Below are 17,573 nucleotides of genomic sequence, written 5' to 3'. Positions count from 1 at the left end.
GCCGACGTTTCTGGAGACAGCGGAATACGTCCCGGGAGGTACGTACGGCCACGTTTATTTTTTTTAAGCGAACGCTGCGGGGCGGTGTGACGCTGTTCCCTTTCGTGTTTGCCGGCCGACCGCTTACCTCCTTGTGGAGGGCTTCCCCGCTGCAACTCGTTTTTCCACTCATGAGTTGTACGCTCATCGTGTACGTCGGCAGGCTCGAGATGCAGAGAGGAGTCGACCACGGCGATCGGTTTCGAGTCCGGGAAAGAGCAGCTCCAGCAATCAGGTAAGACAAAAACAGAATCCCAAAAATTAAGTGAACGAGTTTCGTGACAGGGTGAGGACGTGGTGAAATCCGAAAACTCGGTAGAAAAAAATAAATCTGGGCTTTTATTTTTTTGGGTGGCTTTTGTAAACTGTCACTCGGGTTTAGGGAAGCGAACGGGCGGGCGGGTCGATCGGTAAGATTTGTTGGGTTCGGGGAAGGAGGAGGGCGGGTCGGCCGATTGGCCGGTCGGGCAGTTAATCATCAATCATCCGGCCAGTTGGACAGCGGCCTCCGACGGGTTCACGCAAGAACAGCGCGGGCTCGAACCGCGCTCGCGAGAGGCGTCTGGGACACGAAAAAGCGCATAACAGCGGCCTCTCGTGGATTCGCGAAAACAAAAACTGCAGCCGTACATACCTGCCGGGAGGTTTTCTGCGGTCTCCAGAAATGTCCGCGAGACTACGTTTCCACAATGAGCCCGGGTTGAATATTTGACTAGATATTTTTTAAGATACTAGTATTCAGCTTAAAGTGACATTTAAAGGGCCACGAAAGGTCTCAGCAGGGTGTTTGCACAACTCAAGTTTTAAAAAAAGGCAGGAAATGGGGTGAGTACAGCTCTGTTTAATGGGAGTTTCCATTTGAGCACGCGCTGGTTTTCACAGTGGCAAAACAAACAAAGCACAGGGGAGAAAGACAGTGACTGTTTACATGGACATCAGTAATCAAGTTACTTGGCAAATTATTATATCTGTGGACTTTAACTGCAGTTTGGTACTTCCACTTTCATTTAGGAACTTTTCATGCATGCCCCCTGTGACAAACGAGATATTGGGTGCGGGGAACTGCTGTAAGAGTGTAGTTATAATAATAAACCTGATTTAACGTCCACAAACCGTGATTGAAGCGTCTACTTTTATAATTGTACTGATATGTGGCGGTGGTGATAAAGTAAAGACGCTAAAATCGCTGTAATATGCATTGTTTTTTTATAAATATTTTTTGGGGGTTTTCACCTTTATTTTTGATAGGACAGTAGAGAGAATTGACAGGAAAGCATGGGGAGCAGAGAGAGGGGAAGGATTGGCATAGGACCGCGAGGTGCAATCGAACCCGGGTCGCCGCGAGTACCGGAGCGCATGTGTTGACGCACTAACCACTGCACCACTGGCGCCTACAGTAATAAGCATTGTTTTAAACTTATTCTTGATCACATATGATGATGATTGATGATCACAGAGCGCTGAACAGATCTTTTAATCCCAGTTGCTTTGTGCAGCATTGTTGATTTAATTATACGCGTTACTACAGAGGCCTGTTAATACGCAGCTGTCAGTCAATTCGGTGTGCGGGGAAACCACAGTCCTACGTCACGTTGCGGTCAGCCTCAAAATGGGATTTTGATCCTGTTTTAACGTTAGGAAAGTAAAAAAAAAGAGACTTATTGTGTTTCTATAACTCCAATAGGACAGTGGACACACTATAACTGGGAAAATTGGGAAATAAAACAAACAAGAGTTTAATAATTCAGGGGGGGCTAATAATTCTGACTTCAACTTTATGTTTATATTTGACTATGTTTCATATGTCTGTCTAGAGTTTACCTATACAAATCCAAAGACATGCAAAATGGAAGAAGGTTAAATTAAGCAGTGGGTAGAAATTATAAGGTGAGAGTGTTAACGTGCATGTGTGTGTGTGTGAGTGTGTGTGTTAGCCCTGTGATGGATTGGCCATCTGTCCAGGGTGATTCCATGCCTGAGTTACTGGGACAGGCTCCAGAATCCCTGAGACCCACAGGACAAGCGTTCGTTCAGTTTCATCCAAAGCAGATGAATGGGAATATTTTTTCGCTTGTTGTATCTCCGCAGTTCAGAAATGACAAGTCCAGAGAGTGAGGCTAAAAGGTTAATGCTGCAGCGCGTTCCAGAATAATGCATTACCTGCTCTAAATCCTATACCCTAAACCAGAGCGTTAACATAAGCAAACAAAAGAAAATTTCTGAAGCAACAAACTTTTTATCTGGCATCTTTGAGCTCTGTTGTCATAAAGTACATTCAAATGATTTCTTGCTGCTTGTTTAAAGGACTTATTTAAAATCAGCTGAATCAACACAGTTATTGAGGACAACTTAATTGTTTTATGTTCAATAGACTTAAATTTGTAAACTATGTTAACTTAATCAATTTGTGTTGGGATAACATGAAGGAATTATGTGGAACCCACCGTTTTGTTTTTTAAGTGCACTGGGAAAAGTGTTGCATGCAGAACTGTTGCAAACAATTAATTTGTGTTGAATTTAAACAAACAAATTAGGTTTAATAATGTTTAACTTAATTTGTTTGTTTAAATTCAGCCCAAATAAATTGTTTACAACCACTTAACGTAAAAAAATTGACTAAATCCAAGGAATCATCTTTGAATAATTTTTTCAGTGTGTAGAGTACTTATAAAGCTGGTTATGTAATGCAAAAGACAAAATATTTGTCATTATATAGTACCTGAAAGTGAGAAGCATTTGAAGTTGTGGCTTTTTACTGCCAGTTTGATTCATTTCAGCTGAACACATCAGTGAAATGTACTGTATTAATAGGTACGTTGCATTACAATTCACAATTTTATTCTGGGGTGGCACGGTAGCCCAGTGGTTAGCACTGTTGCCTCGCAGCAAGAAGGTCACTGGTTCAACTCCCAGGGTGGGCCAGTTGGCATTTCTGTGTGGAGTTTGCAAGTTCTCCCCGTGCTGGTGAGGGTTGCATTGGTTGAACAAAATCGTACGTAGCATGAACGTAAAAAATCAGCTTTGAAGCAAAAAGAGAACAGATCTTTATTTCACAAGAACAAACAGAGTTTCAGGGAAACACCAGCTGGAGCTCCAGTAAACAAGACCATTTCTATTATAGGTTTATAGGATATTATTTATTGCAAGATACAGATTCAGTGGGTAAATATATGTGCATGTTAGGTGCAATTAATTGTAATAGCAGACACCATATGCTCATGATTAGTAAAAATAAATTCTGTATAAAATGATTAATATTATAAGCCTCCTTTTTTTTCAATTCACTACAGAAACAACCACTGTTATCCAATGACTTGCCTAATTAACCTAATCATCTAATTAAGCCGTTTAATATCACTTTAAGCTGAATACTAGCATCTTGCAATATAATTAGTAAACTATTATGTGCTGTCATCATGGCAAAGATAAAAGAAATTTGTTGTCAGAAATGAGTTTTTGTTGAGTGTGTAGGAAAACAATCTTTACTATATATATATAGTAAAGTATATATATTTATATATATATATAAAGTATATATAAAGTGTATATATATATATATATATATATATATATATATATATATATATATATATATATATATATATATATATATATATTTATTTATTTATATATAAAAGTGTGTAAAAATATATAAATACATACAATTTTTATATTTAAATACTGCTGTAAATCAGAGTGAAGCTATATATATATGGGAAATACTATATATAGGAATATATATAATATATAATATATATATAGGAAATACTCAAAAAATATCCTCTACAAAAAAATATACAAATGTCACAGGAGGGCTAATGATTATTATTTTAATTTTTTTAATTTTAAAACTATATATGAGCAATATCACACTTGTAGCAGTGCGATATGGCTGTATATCGGCAGGCCGAGTGCCTTAGTGCCCCAACCAGTGCCGATATACAGCCATGTCGCACTGCTACGAGTGTGACATTGCGTTTATAGAACAGTTTGACGGCATAATTGTGTATATAAAAACAAAATCAAACATGAAGAGTCTTAAAAACTCTTTTGTATGAGGAACTACTTTCTTCCGTGTTGGATTCAAATGATAAGCTGACAGTTAAACAGCTGAGCAAGCATCTTTTAAACTTCAGATCTGTAGAGTCTGCTTTTTGCTGGCTGTATGTGGGCGGAGTAATACACAAAGGGTAAAGAGGCTGTACTGGTGCTGATATTACTTAAATATATACACGGCTATCAGCCAATTAGATTCGAGAACCAGACAGAACTGTTGTATAAATTGTTATATAACATATTTTGTTACATAACTTACTGCATTTTGGTAAAACATAAAACATTTGCATGCAATTGCTCAATTCCACTATCTCAGATATATATATATATATATATATATATATATATATATATATATATATATATATAATTTTTTTTTTACCAAAATGAATGATATTTCAAGACCAAAAGAGTTGTGGATTTAGTTAAATAATTAAATACCTTATTGAGTAGTCAAGTTACTTTTAAGAAAAAGTCATCAGAAATGTAATTTAAATAAAATTGTAACTATGTAATTGTCATGAGAAGTGACACTGACAACGGAAGTGCGAATTCAAATGCAGGTTTATTAGAAAGGTCAGGTAAGCAGTGGTCAACACAGGGGTGAACAGATGTATATGTCAATCCAGAGTCGTAGTCAGATACACAGACAGGAAGCAGGCAGCAAACAGGGATAAACAAACAAACAAGGTTAGGGTCAAAACACAGCAAAACAAGACAAAGGAAACGCATTGCAAAATCACAATATGTAAACAAGACTCAGTAATGAGAGTCTCAAAGGGAGTCGTACATATGTGTGTGTAATCAGTCATTGAGCAGCATCAGCTGTGGGGAGTGTAATCAATGGTGACTTGGAGCAGGTGTGTGTGTGTGTTGCATGACAGAAACTGTAGTTCATTTTGAGGCAGGATTGTAGTTTGTATGAATGTTCTCCAGCGACCTATAGTGGTTAGATCATGGTGATCTTGACAGTAATTAGTAACTGTATATATTGTAATTTAAGATATTGTTGTATTAGATTGCATTAGAAGCTGTATAAGCACAAAAACATAAACAAATAAATAAGGGTGTCACGATCCTCCAAATCCTCGATTCGATTACATTTTCAATTCTAAAGGCACATTTCGATTAGATTTTCGATTATGAATAATTAATTAATTAATGACCAATTAATTATTTGTAGCCTACCGTTTAAACTACCTGACCTGCATGGTCTTTGTTTTACCCATAAACAAATCATAAAGTAAATGAATAAAGGCAAGATACACACATAATTACCACCTGTCAATCACTTCTTTCTGCGGGACTCGTGAATAGGCAGTGATCTGTGTCGTTATAATGGCGTCGGTAAGAGAGACACACAACCAACAGGAACCAGCCAACAGTATCTGAGGTGTGCGCTAAAATGACTAAGTACAAGTGAGTGAAAGATTGAAGCAGTCCTCTGACTGCCTGGACCTGCTGTTTCGAGAGCATGGCTGTGAGTGCGTCTGTGTCTGTGTGGTCACGTGATGTGCATTTTCAGAGGTAGAGAGGAAGGAGGGCTGCTCAGAAATGCTACATGCCACTGTTGATGTCAAATCGTTGTCGTTCTAAAATGCCATTTAAAAACAAAGACAGTGTAAACAGGGCCTGAGTGTGTACTTTTCGCGAGCGGATTTGCAACGGGGGCGGGCGGAGGATCGCGATGCTGGTGTTGTCTATCGCACGAACCGTACGTAATACGTAACATAGCTGAGCTTGCAAAACTTTGTTTTTTTTTGTCGACAACACGAACGTTGTCAACATAACTCAATGGAAATCCAAAATGCTTCCACACCGGCGACTTCATTGAAAGAGGAGAGGGTTTCCGCTCTGTCGACGGGTCTCCTGCTTCTGCAGTTTAACAAGCACTTCAACAAGCCTGTTTTTTTCCCGCTTGGCAAGCCAAGCTGACGTGACATGGGGGCGTGGCAGCTTCGACGATTCTATTTTTTGATTCGATAATCGAAATTGAGCATAAATTTCGATCGATTTCGATTAAAAATCCAATTTGTGACACCCCTACAAATAAATAATAATTCAGGATATTTTGGGCTGTTTAGTTGACTTGTTAAGTCTGACATCATACATTACCATCTCCAAGTCGAAATGCTTTATCAGATCCAAAAAGCAAGCGACATATGGTGCAAATATACACTTGCAGTGTGCTGTAGGACTTGTGAAAATCATGGTCCTAACCTTTATCTCCATGGTGAAATCTCAGTTGGCCAGACGGCGATTCATCTTTTATGAATCGTTAAAATATTAGTGTCCAGAACACCGTGAGCCTAGAGACCACGCTGTACTCCATGTGTTTTTAAAGCTTAACTAAAAATGTGTGCTATAAATAAACAGGGCTCATAAACGGTTGTTGACTCAGTGTTGTTAACAGAAGCAGAGAGGAGGTCTGAACCCCTGAAACTGTATTTATTACATCACACACACACAGGCTGTGCTCTTCTAAAGGGCTCTTCTCTATGCCCTGCTCCTTTCACAGGGTTTACATGCCAGAGTAACTCATCCCCATTGCAGATGGTAAGGACAAAAACTCCTTTTAACATAGAGAAGACACCTTTTATCACGTGTTGTTTGAATACAGTGTTAGAATATGTACATCCCCACAAAATAAATGACATTTTAAGACCGAAAGAGTTGCGATCGAATTTGAACTCGACTCATCAAGAAAACAAACAAGTCATTACATCCCTAATCCTTGCAGTTGGCATCCAACCATTGTAAGTGCAGCGCAGCCCATCATAATCAGACCGAGGGATGTGACAGAGGTCACTGCTGGTATTAGACATCAGCAGATTACCACTGCATGTTTTTTTTTAGACTATTACAGGATCGTGCCAGCTAAAGGAATGATTTGGGATTAAAGAGTTAGCGGACGTCAGGTTTTGCAGGAGCCAACAAATGAAAAGAGAATTAAATGAAGATGAATCGAGAGGAAGATTATAAGAGCGGCGCCGTTCGCATGCATGCAAGGTGACGTTTGGTGAGAAATAGCGGCGTGATGAAACAGAAGGGCTCAGAGAAATCATCTAGCTCACTTCTCATGCCGGGCACGTTCAGAAAATGATGGGGCGAGAGAGGAGGGAGATGTGGCGAGGGGATTGAGATTGTTCGGCCTGGATTTAAACACACTGCCATCTTACAAAAGAACGAGGAATTGAATACGAATGCAGTACTCCCGCTGAAGAAATACACACCTTACTGACTCAACCCGACAAATGCACAAATTGAAAGGCGACATCCTAGCAAAGCCCCCCCCACTGCCCCTCCCTCAAATCTACAGCTGAGAGACAACAGCAACAGACTGCAAATGTCATGCATAAAATCAGCTCTGAAGCATTTAGCGCAGAAGCTAATGATGCAAGCGCACATCTGGCCGAGAAAGAAAAAAAAGGCAGCTAAATGTCTAATTGTCTTTGGTTTGCTGTAATGGAGACAGCATGTATTCATATATAGTTAATAGCTAGAGAGCAAAATAGGCTCGAATTAAGCCTGACAGCCATCAACATTTCAATGTGCTAAACACTGGAAATTCGAAATGCTGGATTATTTATGACCACAAAACAGACTAAATTGACCATTTGTTCATTCATTCATTCCTTTTTCTTCAGCTAAGCCCCTTTATTTATCTAAGGGCTTTTATATGCGGTTTCTGTCGCCATCTTGTGGATGAACAACATCAGCTGTCTTTGCTCTGCTCAGTATGACAGGCTAATGCCGAGTTCAGACAGTATTTTCAGAGTAGTCGAGTCACAGATGTTTTCACACTGCTTGACTATCTGGGCTAGCGTTTCGTCGCTGCTTTGTTTACACTGCAAGATGGATCGGTGACAGGGACTTTCACATTGCATGACTTTACTATAGGAAGAATCGCCGACAACTTCGTCCAAACTACGTCTCACAGCCAAAAACACGTAGTGTATCTTTTGTTATTAACTACATAATGAGAAAGAAGCCTTTAATGGGGTAGAACATGTACATGTTTGCTCACCTGGGTTTAAAGGGAATTAGCCATTTCTCCTCAACGTTGATAATAAACTAATTTCTTTTTGTATGAAACGTCAAACAGACACGGGTGCTCCTGAGTCCTGTCAAACCTCCACTAGTTTTTCCTACATTTCGTGGGTCCAAATAAACCTAAAAAGATCGCTTTTAGCTTCTCCCCCAGCCTCCCGCTGGTCTGCAGCAGGTATATACACACGCACACACAAGTGAAAGCTGCTCTCTCATTGGCTGTAGGCGATCGCTTATGTTATTTTCAGTCAAAACTCAATTCACACAGCATGATTTGAATCGCCGACAGCTCCAGACATTTAGCACGCCAAAAATCTCACAGGCATCGGCAACTCATCGGCGATTCTCTCAGATCGCGTTTTTGATAGTTCATACTGTGTGATTGTCATTCCCGTGCACGAGCACCGATTTGCCTGTGATTTCAGGCATTTCTCGGCGATTTCTCAAAATCTGTCGGCGAGCCAAAATCGGGGCTAAAATCACGCAGTCTGAACTAGGCATAATGGCACTGTATCTCAGATCTTCATTCATTCATTCATTCATTTTTTTTGTCGGCTTAGTCCCTTTATTAAAAAGGGATCGCCACAGCGGAATGAACCGCCAACTTATTCAGCAAGTTTTTACACAGCGGATGCCCTTTCAGCCAAAACCCATCTCTGGGAAACATCCACACATACACACACACACTCATACACTACGGACAATTTAACGGACAATTTAGCCTACCCAATTCACCTGTACCGCATGTCCCATTTAGAGCATCATTATGGGTGTTTTACGTTATAACTAACGGGTTTAAACAACAAAGAAGCTACGGGTTTTGAAAAACACTAGTCACTACATCGTTCTTTTCCCAACTGATGCATTGCACTATGATAGTTCAGCTGCGGGTTACGCCGTTGTTTGGGAAAAGCACCCCAGTATATTTTTTATAGACTAACAGTTTAAAAATGAAGTGAAATATGAAATAACTTTCAAGCAAGCATATACTGTATTGTAAGCAAATTACTGCAATTTTAGCTGTAAACATGCTACAGTAGAGTAACAACCTCTTTAGAGAAGAACCCTATCATTACTTTGAGCAAATTATATTGTTTTAGACGCATTTAAGTAAAATCCAATATTAGTTTTGGTAAAACATGCACTCGCTTTCCATAATAGTTGAAATATATGTAAATGACACATATAGGGGCCAATGTTTCCTTCACAAATCTTATTGAAAACATTACATATTCTGTTCTAAAACATATCACTTACAAAAGGTAATATTATATATAAATCATATAAATAAATAAATAAATAATGAGACAGTTTATTAAGAAATGAAATTTAATATTTATTATTTGTTTGGAAATGAAAATAATTCAACTTTAATAATAATATTAATAATATTATTGATGATGATGATGATGATGATTATTATTATTATTATTATTATTATTATTATTATTAATATTATTATTATTATTATTATTAAGTAGGATAATGTTTATTTATTTTTTAGTTTTTGAAAAGTCTACTTTTACAATTTGACACATGTAAACCTCTGTTGAAATGTTCTAACCAGCAGGCCCATGTCATATAAAGTACAGATACTTAAAAAATTACTATAAATTAAAAGCATTAGCGTATGCTGTGTTTTAATTGTCAGAATGTTCTAAATGACATAACCAGCGATCGTTCGCCGGTTCTCACAACAGACCATGGACTACACTTCCGCCTTTTCCTGGACTACATATTCATTCATGCTCTTCGCCTACACCCATGCTCACTCATCTAGCTTGATTACACTCTCACCAGCTGAACCTTGTTAGAGACTGATACACACCCTACTTAAGCCACACATTCACTCTTCCAGTTTGCCGAGTCTTGTTTGCTGTACCAGTGACATTACAACGCGTTTCTCCCTGTCTTGTTTCTCCGTGTGTTAGACCCTAGCCTTGTTTACCTTTGTTATCCTGTTTAGCCGCCTGCCTTATGACCTATTGCCTGTATATTGACTACAATTCTGGATTTGCCTGCACATACCCGTTTGTACCTGTATGACCACTGACGCTGAATAAACCTGCATATTGGATCTTAACTACAGTTGTTTCTTTCACTCCCTCCCGGCGTTCCACATAGGGGGGATAAGTGGGAATAGAACACAGCCAGAAACTATGTTTCTAATTATAGCTCTAGAGGTGTAGTTGCAAGTGTACAAGTATGCTACGCAGTTTGCGAATATTCTTTGGAACGACGAATTTGGGAAACGGCAAATCAACAATCTATGTTTGTGACGACGGAACTTGCGACCTTAGTTGGCTAACAATGGTTTTGGGAAACGCACCCCTCACAGATCGAAAGCATTTTGTTGATAATTTTTCTTCCGTGTGGCCACAATGCCTCATTAAAGTTCAGGAAAGTTTTTTTCTGTCTTATTTTGATTTCATGGGACCTTTAATGACAATTACTTTTAATGAAACCATAGTATGGATTTTTACTGTAGCATTTTTAAAGTTTTTACTGCTAAAATTGCAGCCATTTGTTTACAATATATGCTTGCATAGAAGTTATTTCATATTTCACTTCATGTTTAGACTGTTAGTATTACATTGTCTCCGAAAACATACTGATAGATAGATCCATCTGAGATGGTTAAAGCATCTTGTTGATAATTTTTCTTCCTTGTGGCCACGATGCCTCATTAAAGTGCAGGAAAGTTTTTTTCCTGCCTTATTTGTCAGTGGAAAAACCTTCTTGCATCATGCGGAAATAAAGAAAGAATGAGCAAGACAGGGAGAAGACAGAAAATCGGTGTTGAAGGAAAAAAAGATCAACAGGATGATGAAGAGCAAGAATGTGGCGAGGAAAGTCACATAAAGACATGAAGAGGGCGTCGACAAAAGCCGGAGATTCAATAGTGTAGTCATTTATATGAAAGAAACGTGCATATACTGTACATCGAAGGACAAGGGGACTAACAAGGTCAACTCCTATTCATCTAAAATATACATGCGGCCTAAAATTAAACAACCTGGGTTTTAAACAGTGGCCTCATTATTTATTAATGGGCATTTCCCTGGAATTTCATTTCTGCTCTGTTTAAGATCAAAGCAGTGAATAGAGATGTCCATCTCCTCTGGGAACAGCACCTCACATTGATGAATCATACGCTGACTTTTACAGAAAAAAAAGACAAGTAAAAGAAGTGGTGCAGGAATGAGAGTGGGTGGGAATACAGCATATATGAGAATTATATGAGTTATATATGAGAATTCAGTGTCGCATTTTAAAGCCTTCATTTAATGCAGGGGTCTCAAATTGCTGGCCCACGGACCATTTGCGGCAATGCCTACTCTCTCCGGCCTGCAACAGACGTCAAAAATATAATGTGATTCGGCTCCCATAACATATATTTTTGAATCACTATCATTGTTGTGCAGTCGTATATCCACTTGTTAAGTGTGACATCATATGAAGCCGCTTCTGGGTTCAAGGGCTCTATCAAACTATGGGAAGACTCATTAAATGGTAATAATAAACGTTTACAAAGTGCTGTAATACTTTCGAAAATCACAATCGCAATATATATATATAAATAAGTTTATGACTAATATCCAATAGCCAGAAAGTGATTATTATTTTTTTGTTTTATAAATTGTTAAAACGTGAGTATTTGTGTTACTTGCGGTTGAGAGTGACGCACATGCAAATTATTCTGGGGGCAATTTAAATGTTGAAATAGCTGTAAGTGCTCTATTTTTACTAAAGCTCTATTTTTTTAATATTCAAGGGACATTTGATTATAATAGTTAGTTTTATATCACCTGTATTGTGTTGTTCAAACACATTTCCATGGCTTACATGTTATGATGGTGGTTTAAATATGATTGTTTTGCTAATATTCGATTCAAATGGTCTCATTTAATAGATTTTTTCTCATATGCATATTAAGATTTGTATAAAAAATGTGCATTAGTAAAATTTGACTGCTGGCTGAATTAGATATGTTAAAGTAAAAAATAAAAATAAATAAATAAAATAATAATAATTATATATATATATATATATATATATATATATATATATATATATATATATATATATATATATATATACATATATATATATATATATATATATATATATATATATATATATATATATATATATATATATATATATATATATAATTTTTATTATCTTTGTTGTAGTTTTTTTTTTTTAATGAATGATATTGAAAAGAACAACGGCCAGTAAATTGACTGAAGTTACCCGATCTGCTGTTCTTACGCTATCTGTTAAACTATTGGTTTAGCAATAATTGATTGGGACAGAATAATACCAATCTATTATTATTATGCCTGTTATTAAATTGTAGTATTTTCATAGGAAGTTAAGCTACCCCTTCAATATGTACACTAAGAAACAAAAAGATGAGCTTTGACTGCAAATACTCCAGAAAAAGAAAGTCTGAGTGCATCAATTACATCAAGTTTCCACTTTTTTGTTGTACTTTAATGTCACAGTTTTTCTTGATTGCTTTGATGCAGCCATTAACTGAAACTCCACATTTTCAAAACAGTTAACGCAAAGGCCTAAACAGCGGCACTCATGGTCAAAATGACACATTTTGCTTGCAAAACGCACATACCGTGTCTAAACATTTAAAATATGCAACAAAACGCACTAATTTTGACAGCGCTAGTATATATATATATATATATATATATATATATATATATATATATATATATATATATATATATATATATATATATATATATATATATATATATATATATTTATATATAAATATATATTAGTGCGTTTTGTTGCATATATATATGTATATATATGTATATATATAGTTGCTGATTCACTCCACTGTGGTGACCCCTGATAAATAAGGGAAAATTATTGAATGAATGAGTTTGATTCATGTAGTTGAGATTGCTAAAAAGGTTCAACTATGCAACTATTCTTTTTACAATGCTTGAGCAGACAATGGTGAATGACCATATACATACATACATACATACATATACACATTTAAATTCTGTGACTTCAATGAGGGCTGTAGATCATGAAAGTGACATATGAATCAAGCCAGTTTCCATTGCTGCTACTGAACAATTCCCGACACACTGCCAGCTAGAAGCTTTTGTTGCATTTGACACTAATCATATGCTTGTCACCAATGTAAAGTCTTTTATAGCATGTTGAGTGTACCAGTTGTAATATTGGGATACTTGTGAGCCAGTAGATGGCTGATAAAGATAAGAGTAATAGAGATTTTTTTCAAGTAGTAGCTCTGCTTAAAAACACACAAACAGTGCACCCACAGCACAGTTTTATTGCTCTTTTTGTTGCTCGGAACTTAATAAAATAAACAACTTATAGTGAAAGAGCAGAGCTGGGAAATGGAGAGAATATGACGGCAAATAAATTTGAGATCATACTGAGATCTCCTGGGGAAAACATGGCAAACCTGAGCACATTTGGAGACTTCTTGGAGTTTTTTTTCTGAAGAGAAAAATGAGATTTGATCTTGCTTGTTCAAACTACTTATTTAAAATGAGTTGAAATAACACGATTCTTGAGGTTTTTTGGAGGACAACTCAGGTGTTTTGTGTTCAATCCACTTCATTTTGTAAAAAAAAAAACACTAAGTTAACTCAGTCGATTTGTGTCGGGACAACATGAAGGAATTGTATTGAAATCAGCATTTCACAGCATTTCACAGCGTATTTACAGTGTTTATTTAAACTCATAGACATAAGATTTGAAATGTTCTGTATGTAAGTTTTTAGCTGCGTCCCAAATCGCATACTTATGCACTATTCTACGCCATTTTGCAGTATAAATAGTGTAAGTAGTGCACTCACACTAAAATCTCTAAAAATAATAAGTGCACTTTAATTACCTGGATGATGCACTCATTCCCCTGTTGAAAAATCCAGCTTAAACCAGCCTAGGCTGGTTGGCTGGTTTTAGCTGGTCGACCAGGCTGGTTTTAGAGGGGTTTTGGCCACTTCCTGGCTGTTTTCCAGCCATTTCCGGCCTGGTCTTAGCTGGTCAGGCTGGGAGATGACCAGCTAAAACCAGCTTGACCAGCCTAGCCAAGCTGGGAGTCCAGCCAAAACCAGCTAGATCCAAAGGCTGGTCAAGCTGGTTTTAGCTGGATTTGGCTGGTAATTTTCCAGCCTGACCAGCTAAAACCAGGCTGGAAATGGCTGTAAACCAGCCTGGAAATGGCCAAAACCCCTCTTAACACCGGCTGGTCAACCAGCTAAAACCAGCCAACCAGCCTAAGCTGGATTTTTCAGCAGGGTCAGCCGGTAAAACGAAGTGTGTAATGATGGACACTTCACGCACTCAACGACCGCAGGTTTGCTCATGTACAGGAAGAGGCGGAGCTATCGCGTGCACACGTTGGATAACTTTATTATTATTTTATTTTGTATGGTGAAAGCAAAATTCTCCTACCAGAGTGATTATAGCGCCTCCCGATGGTGAATGCGGTTATACTCATGGCAGGCATTATTTGATTGTTTGGTCGTTTATTTCACTGATTTGGCGACCGTCAAACGTCATTAGGAAACGGTTTGAATTTCCGCTTGGTAAAAAAACATTAGTGTACATAGTACATAGTGCATGAGTGCATAGTGTGTAGTGTGCCATTTGAGACGCAGCTTTTGACTTCTAAAGCATAACAAAAGCATCATATATTTGAAGATATTAAAGAAACATGCTACAAGTTTATCCGAAAAGCAATCCACCCAAAAACTGTCTGAAGTGTTACACAAATACAAATAATAACACATTTTGCAACCAAAAAAGGAAGAATTAATTTATTAAAAGCACCATTTTAATGTGAAAAGCAGTGCTAAAGTCATTAATTTACAATTGACCTTCACTGTAGGATAAAAATATATTAGTCAAATGTCCAGCTTTCTTCAAAACATCTCCTTTTGTGTTCAACAGTAGAAAGAAACTCATAAAGGTTTGAAACAAGTAAAGGATGAGTAAATGATTACATAATGCTGATTTTTAGGTAAATTATTCCTTTAAAATTATTCCCAAAAATGTTGAAAGTTTTACACAAATACAAATAATAGCACAATAACATATTCTATATCCCAAAACCTCATAGTTGGTTCTTTTTTTTGTCTTATTGTTTTTTATTTAAAGCACTTTTTTAATGTAAAAAAGCAATGCTATAGTCATAGACTCATAATTGACTTCCATTGTAGGAAAATATATATTATATTTTATATATATTATATATGTCAAGTCTCCAGCTTTCTTCAGAATATCTTCTTTTGTGTTCAACAGTAGAAAGAAACTCATAAAGGTTTAAAACAAAGACGGGAAAATCAAGGTTGCGTTGGTCTGAAAATAGCAATACGTCTTGAAAATACGTCTTGTGCCTTATTGCGGCGGGTGTATTATAGAGCCCATAAAGTTCATTTTTGGTTGAACTATCCCTTCAAGAGTGTCCTTTTACACCCAAAAATGTCAGAAGTGTTACACAAACACAAATAAAAACATATTTTATTTCCAAAAAATATAATTTAATCATATTTTTATTAAAAGCACACCGTGAAAAGCAATGCTAAAGTCCTTAACTTATAAATGACTTCCATTGTAGAATAAAAATATATTAGTCAAGTGTCCAGCTTTCTTCAAAACATCTTCTTTTGTGTTCAACAGTAGAAAGAAACTCATAAAGGTTATAAAAAGTAAAGGATGAGTAAATGATGACAGAATGTTCATTTTTGGGCGAACTGTCCATTTAAGAAAGTCCTTTTACGCCCCAAATTGTCTGAAGTGTTAAAATAATACAAATAAAACTATATTTTATATCCCAAAAATGCTGAATTGTTTATTTTTATCTTGCTTTTATTTAAAGCACCCTGTGAAAAGCAATGCTAGAGTTATTAACTTATAATTGACTTCTATTGTAGGATAAAAATATATAGTTTCCAGCTTTCTTCAAAATATCTTCTTTTGTGTTTAACAGAAGAAAGAAACTTATAAAGGTTTGAAACAAATAAAGGATAAGTAAATGATTACATAATGCTCATTTTCGGGTAAATTATCTCTTTAAAAGACTCCATTGTACTCTCAAACATGACGGAAGTGTTACACAAATACAAATAAAGCATATTTTATAACCAAAAAAGGCAGAATTGTTTATTTTTTTATCATATTTTTATTAAAAGCACAGTTTTCAGTGAAGAAAATAAGAAAATACCAAGGAAGTATTTCATATTCAGTTATTCTCATTTGAATATACTGTTCTCCAGTTTTTCCTCACATGATTGTGTGGCCCTTTTGTTCGCTCCCCTGCCATTCGGTTGTGGAGGCGAACACTGCTTCAGTACTAATGCTTCCAGGATTTATTTTTAATCAGAGATTCTGCTGGGACAGACACTGAGCCAAATGAATTGGATGGCAACAGGTTTTGACGGTGGGAACGGCTCCTTTAGCGGCCAACTGGGATCTTGAATATGTACTTATTTAACGTCACTCTCGCAGAGACGCTAGCGAGAGGGAGGGAGACGGAGATCTGAAGGCTTGATTGTCAGTAAAGTGTAGCTCCGCTGACAGCAGACTGCTGACACAAGGAGAATATGAAAACCATTATTTTCCCTCCCCGTCTTCAGGTCTTGTTAGGATTTTTGGCTTGTGTACTTTGTGTCAGAGAAAATGCAGAGGTTGGGAACACAATGTCTTTTTATAAATGATGTCTGTAATTTTTTTTTTTTTTTTATGTGAAAATACTATCTTCCGCTGCACTTTGCAGCAACAGCTCACTCAAAACATAAAAATGGAAAGGATTTGGATATTGAGCAAACCTGAATGTTGTCATTAGGGATGCAGTGCTTTCCACACATAGGCTTTACTTGTGCAGGGCGCCCAGGTATATTAACTGCCAAGTACTGTATATTTGGTGATGACAATTGAATAATGCTATTATTTAGAGATGCATGATATATCGGCGGCCATATTGTTATCGCCCAATAAATGCTATATTTAATGCTATATTTATTTGACATCTGTCCGATGTCAAAATTAGGCTGATAGCTGTAAGGCTCCTACACATCGGGACGCTTTTCGTTTGCGTTTATCGTCAGCGTTTTACGAGACATTTTTCCTAATTCAAACCCAATCGATTTTCACTGGCGTCAAGCGGAAGAGTATGCAAAATCACTCCTTGACGTTAGATGGCGCTACACAACTTTAAGCTTATGACACCCGCTTATAACACAGAAGAAGAGGAGGAGAGGAATTCACACACTTGTTGTTAAAGTTACTGGTGACTGGAACAAGCATGGATGGTTTAAGCAGCAGCTCTAGCGATGAAGAAATGATTATTGTTCAGCAGTGCAATAAGCAGCTAAGCGTTCATATCACCTCTGGGCATCTTCTTCAATGTG

At 37.0% G+C, this 17,573-nt stretch overlaps 1 protein-coding gene across 2 annotated transcripts in view; it reads left to right on the top strand.

Moving 5' to 3' along the window:
- flrt1a (fibronectin leucine rich transmembrane protein 1a) overlaps nt 1-17,573 on the top strand; it is a 104,541-nt gene that overhangs the window by 67,994 nt on the left and 18,974 nt on the right. The gene's annotated exons all lie outside the window — the stretch shown is intronic.

The sequence above is a fragment of the Danio rerio genome, chromosome 5, assembly GCF_052040795.2.
Source record: "Danio rerio strain M-AB ecotype USA chromosome 5, GRCz13ab, whole genome shotgun sequence".
Classification (NCBI taxonomy): Eukaryota; Metazoa; Chordata; class Actinopteri; order Cypriniformes; family Danionidae; genus Danio; species Danio rerio.
Note: the sequence above shows the minus strand (reverse complement) of the source record. Positions and strands in the feature narration are given on the sequence as shown.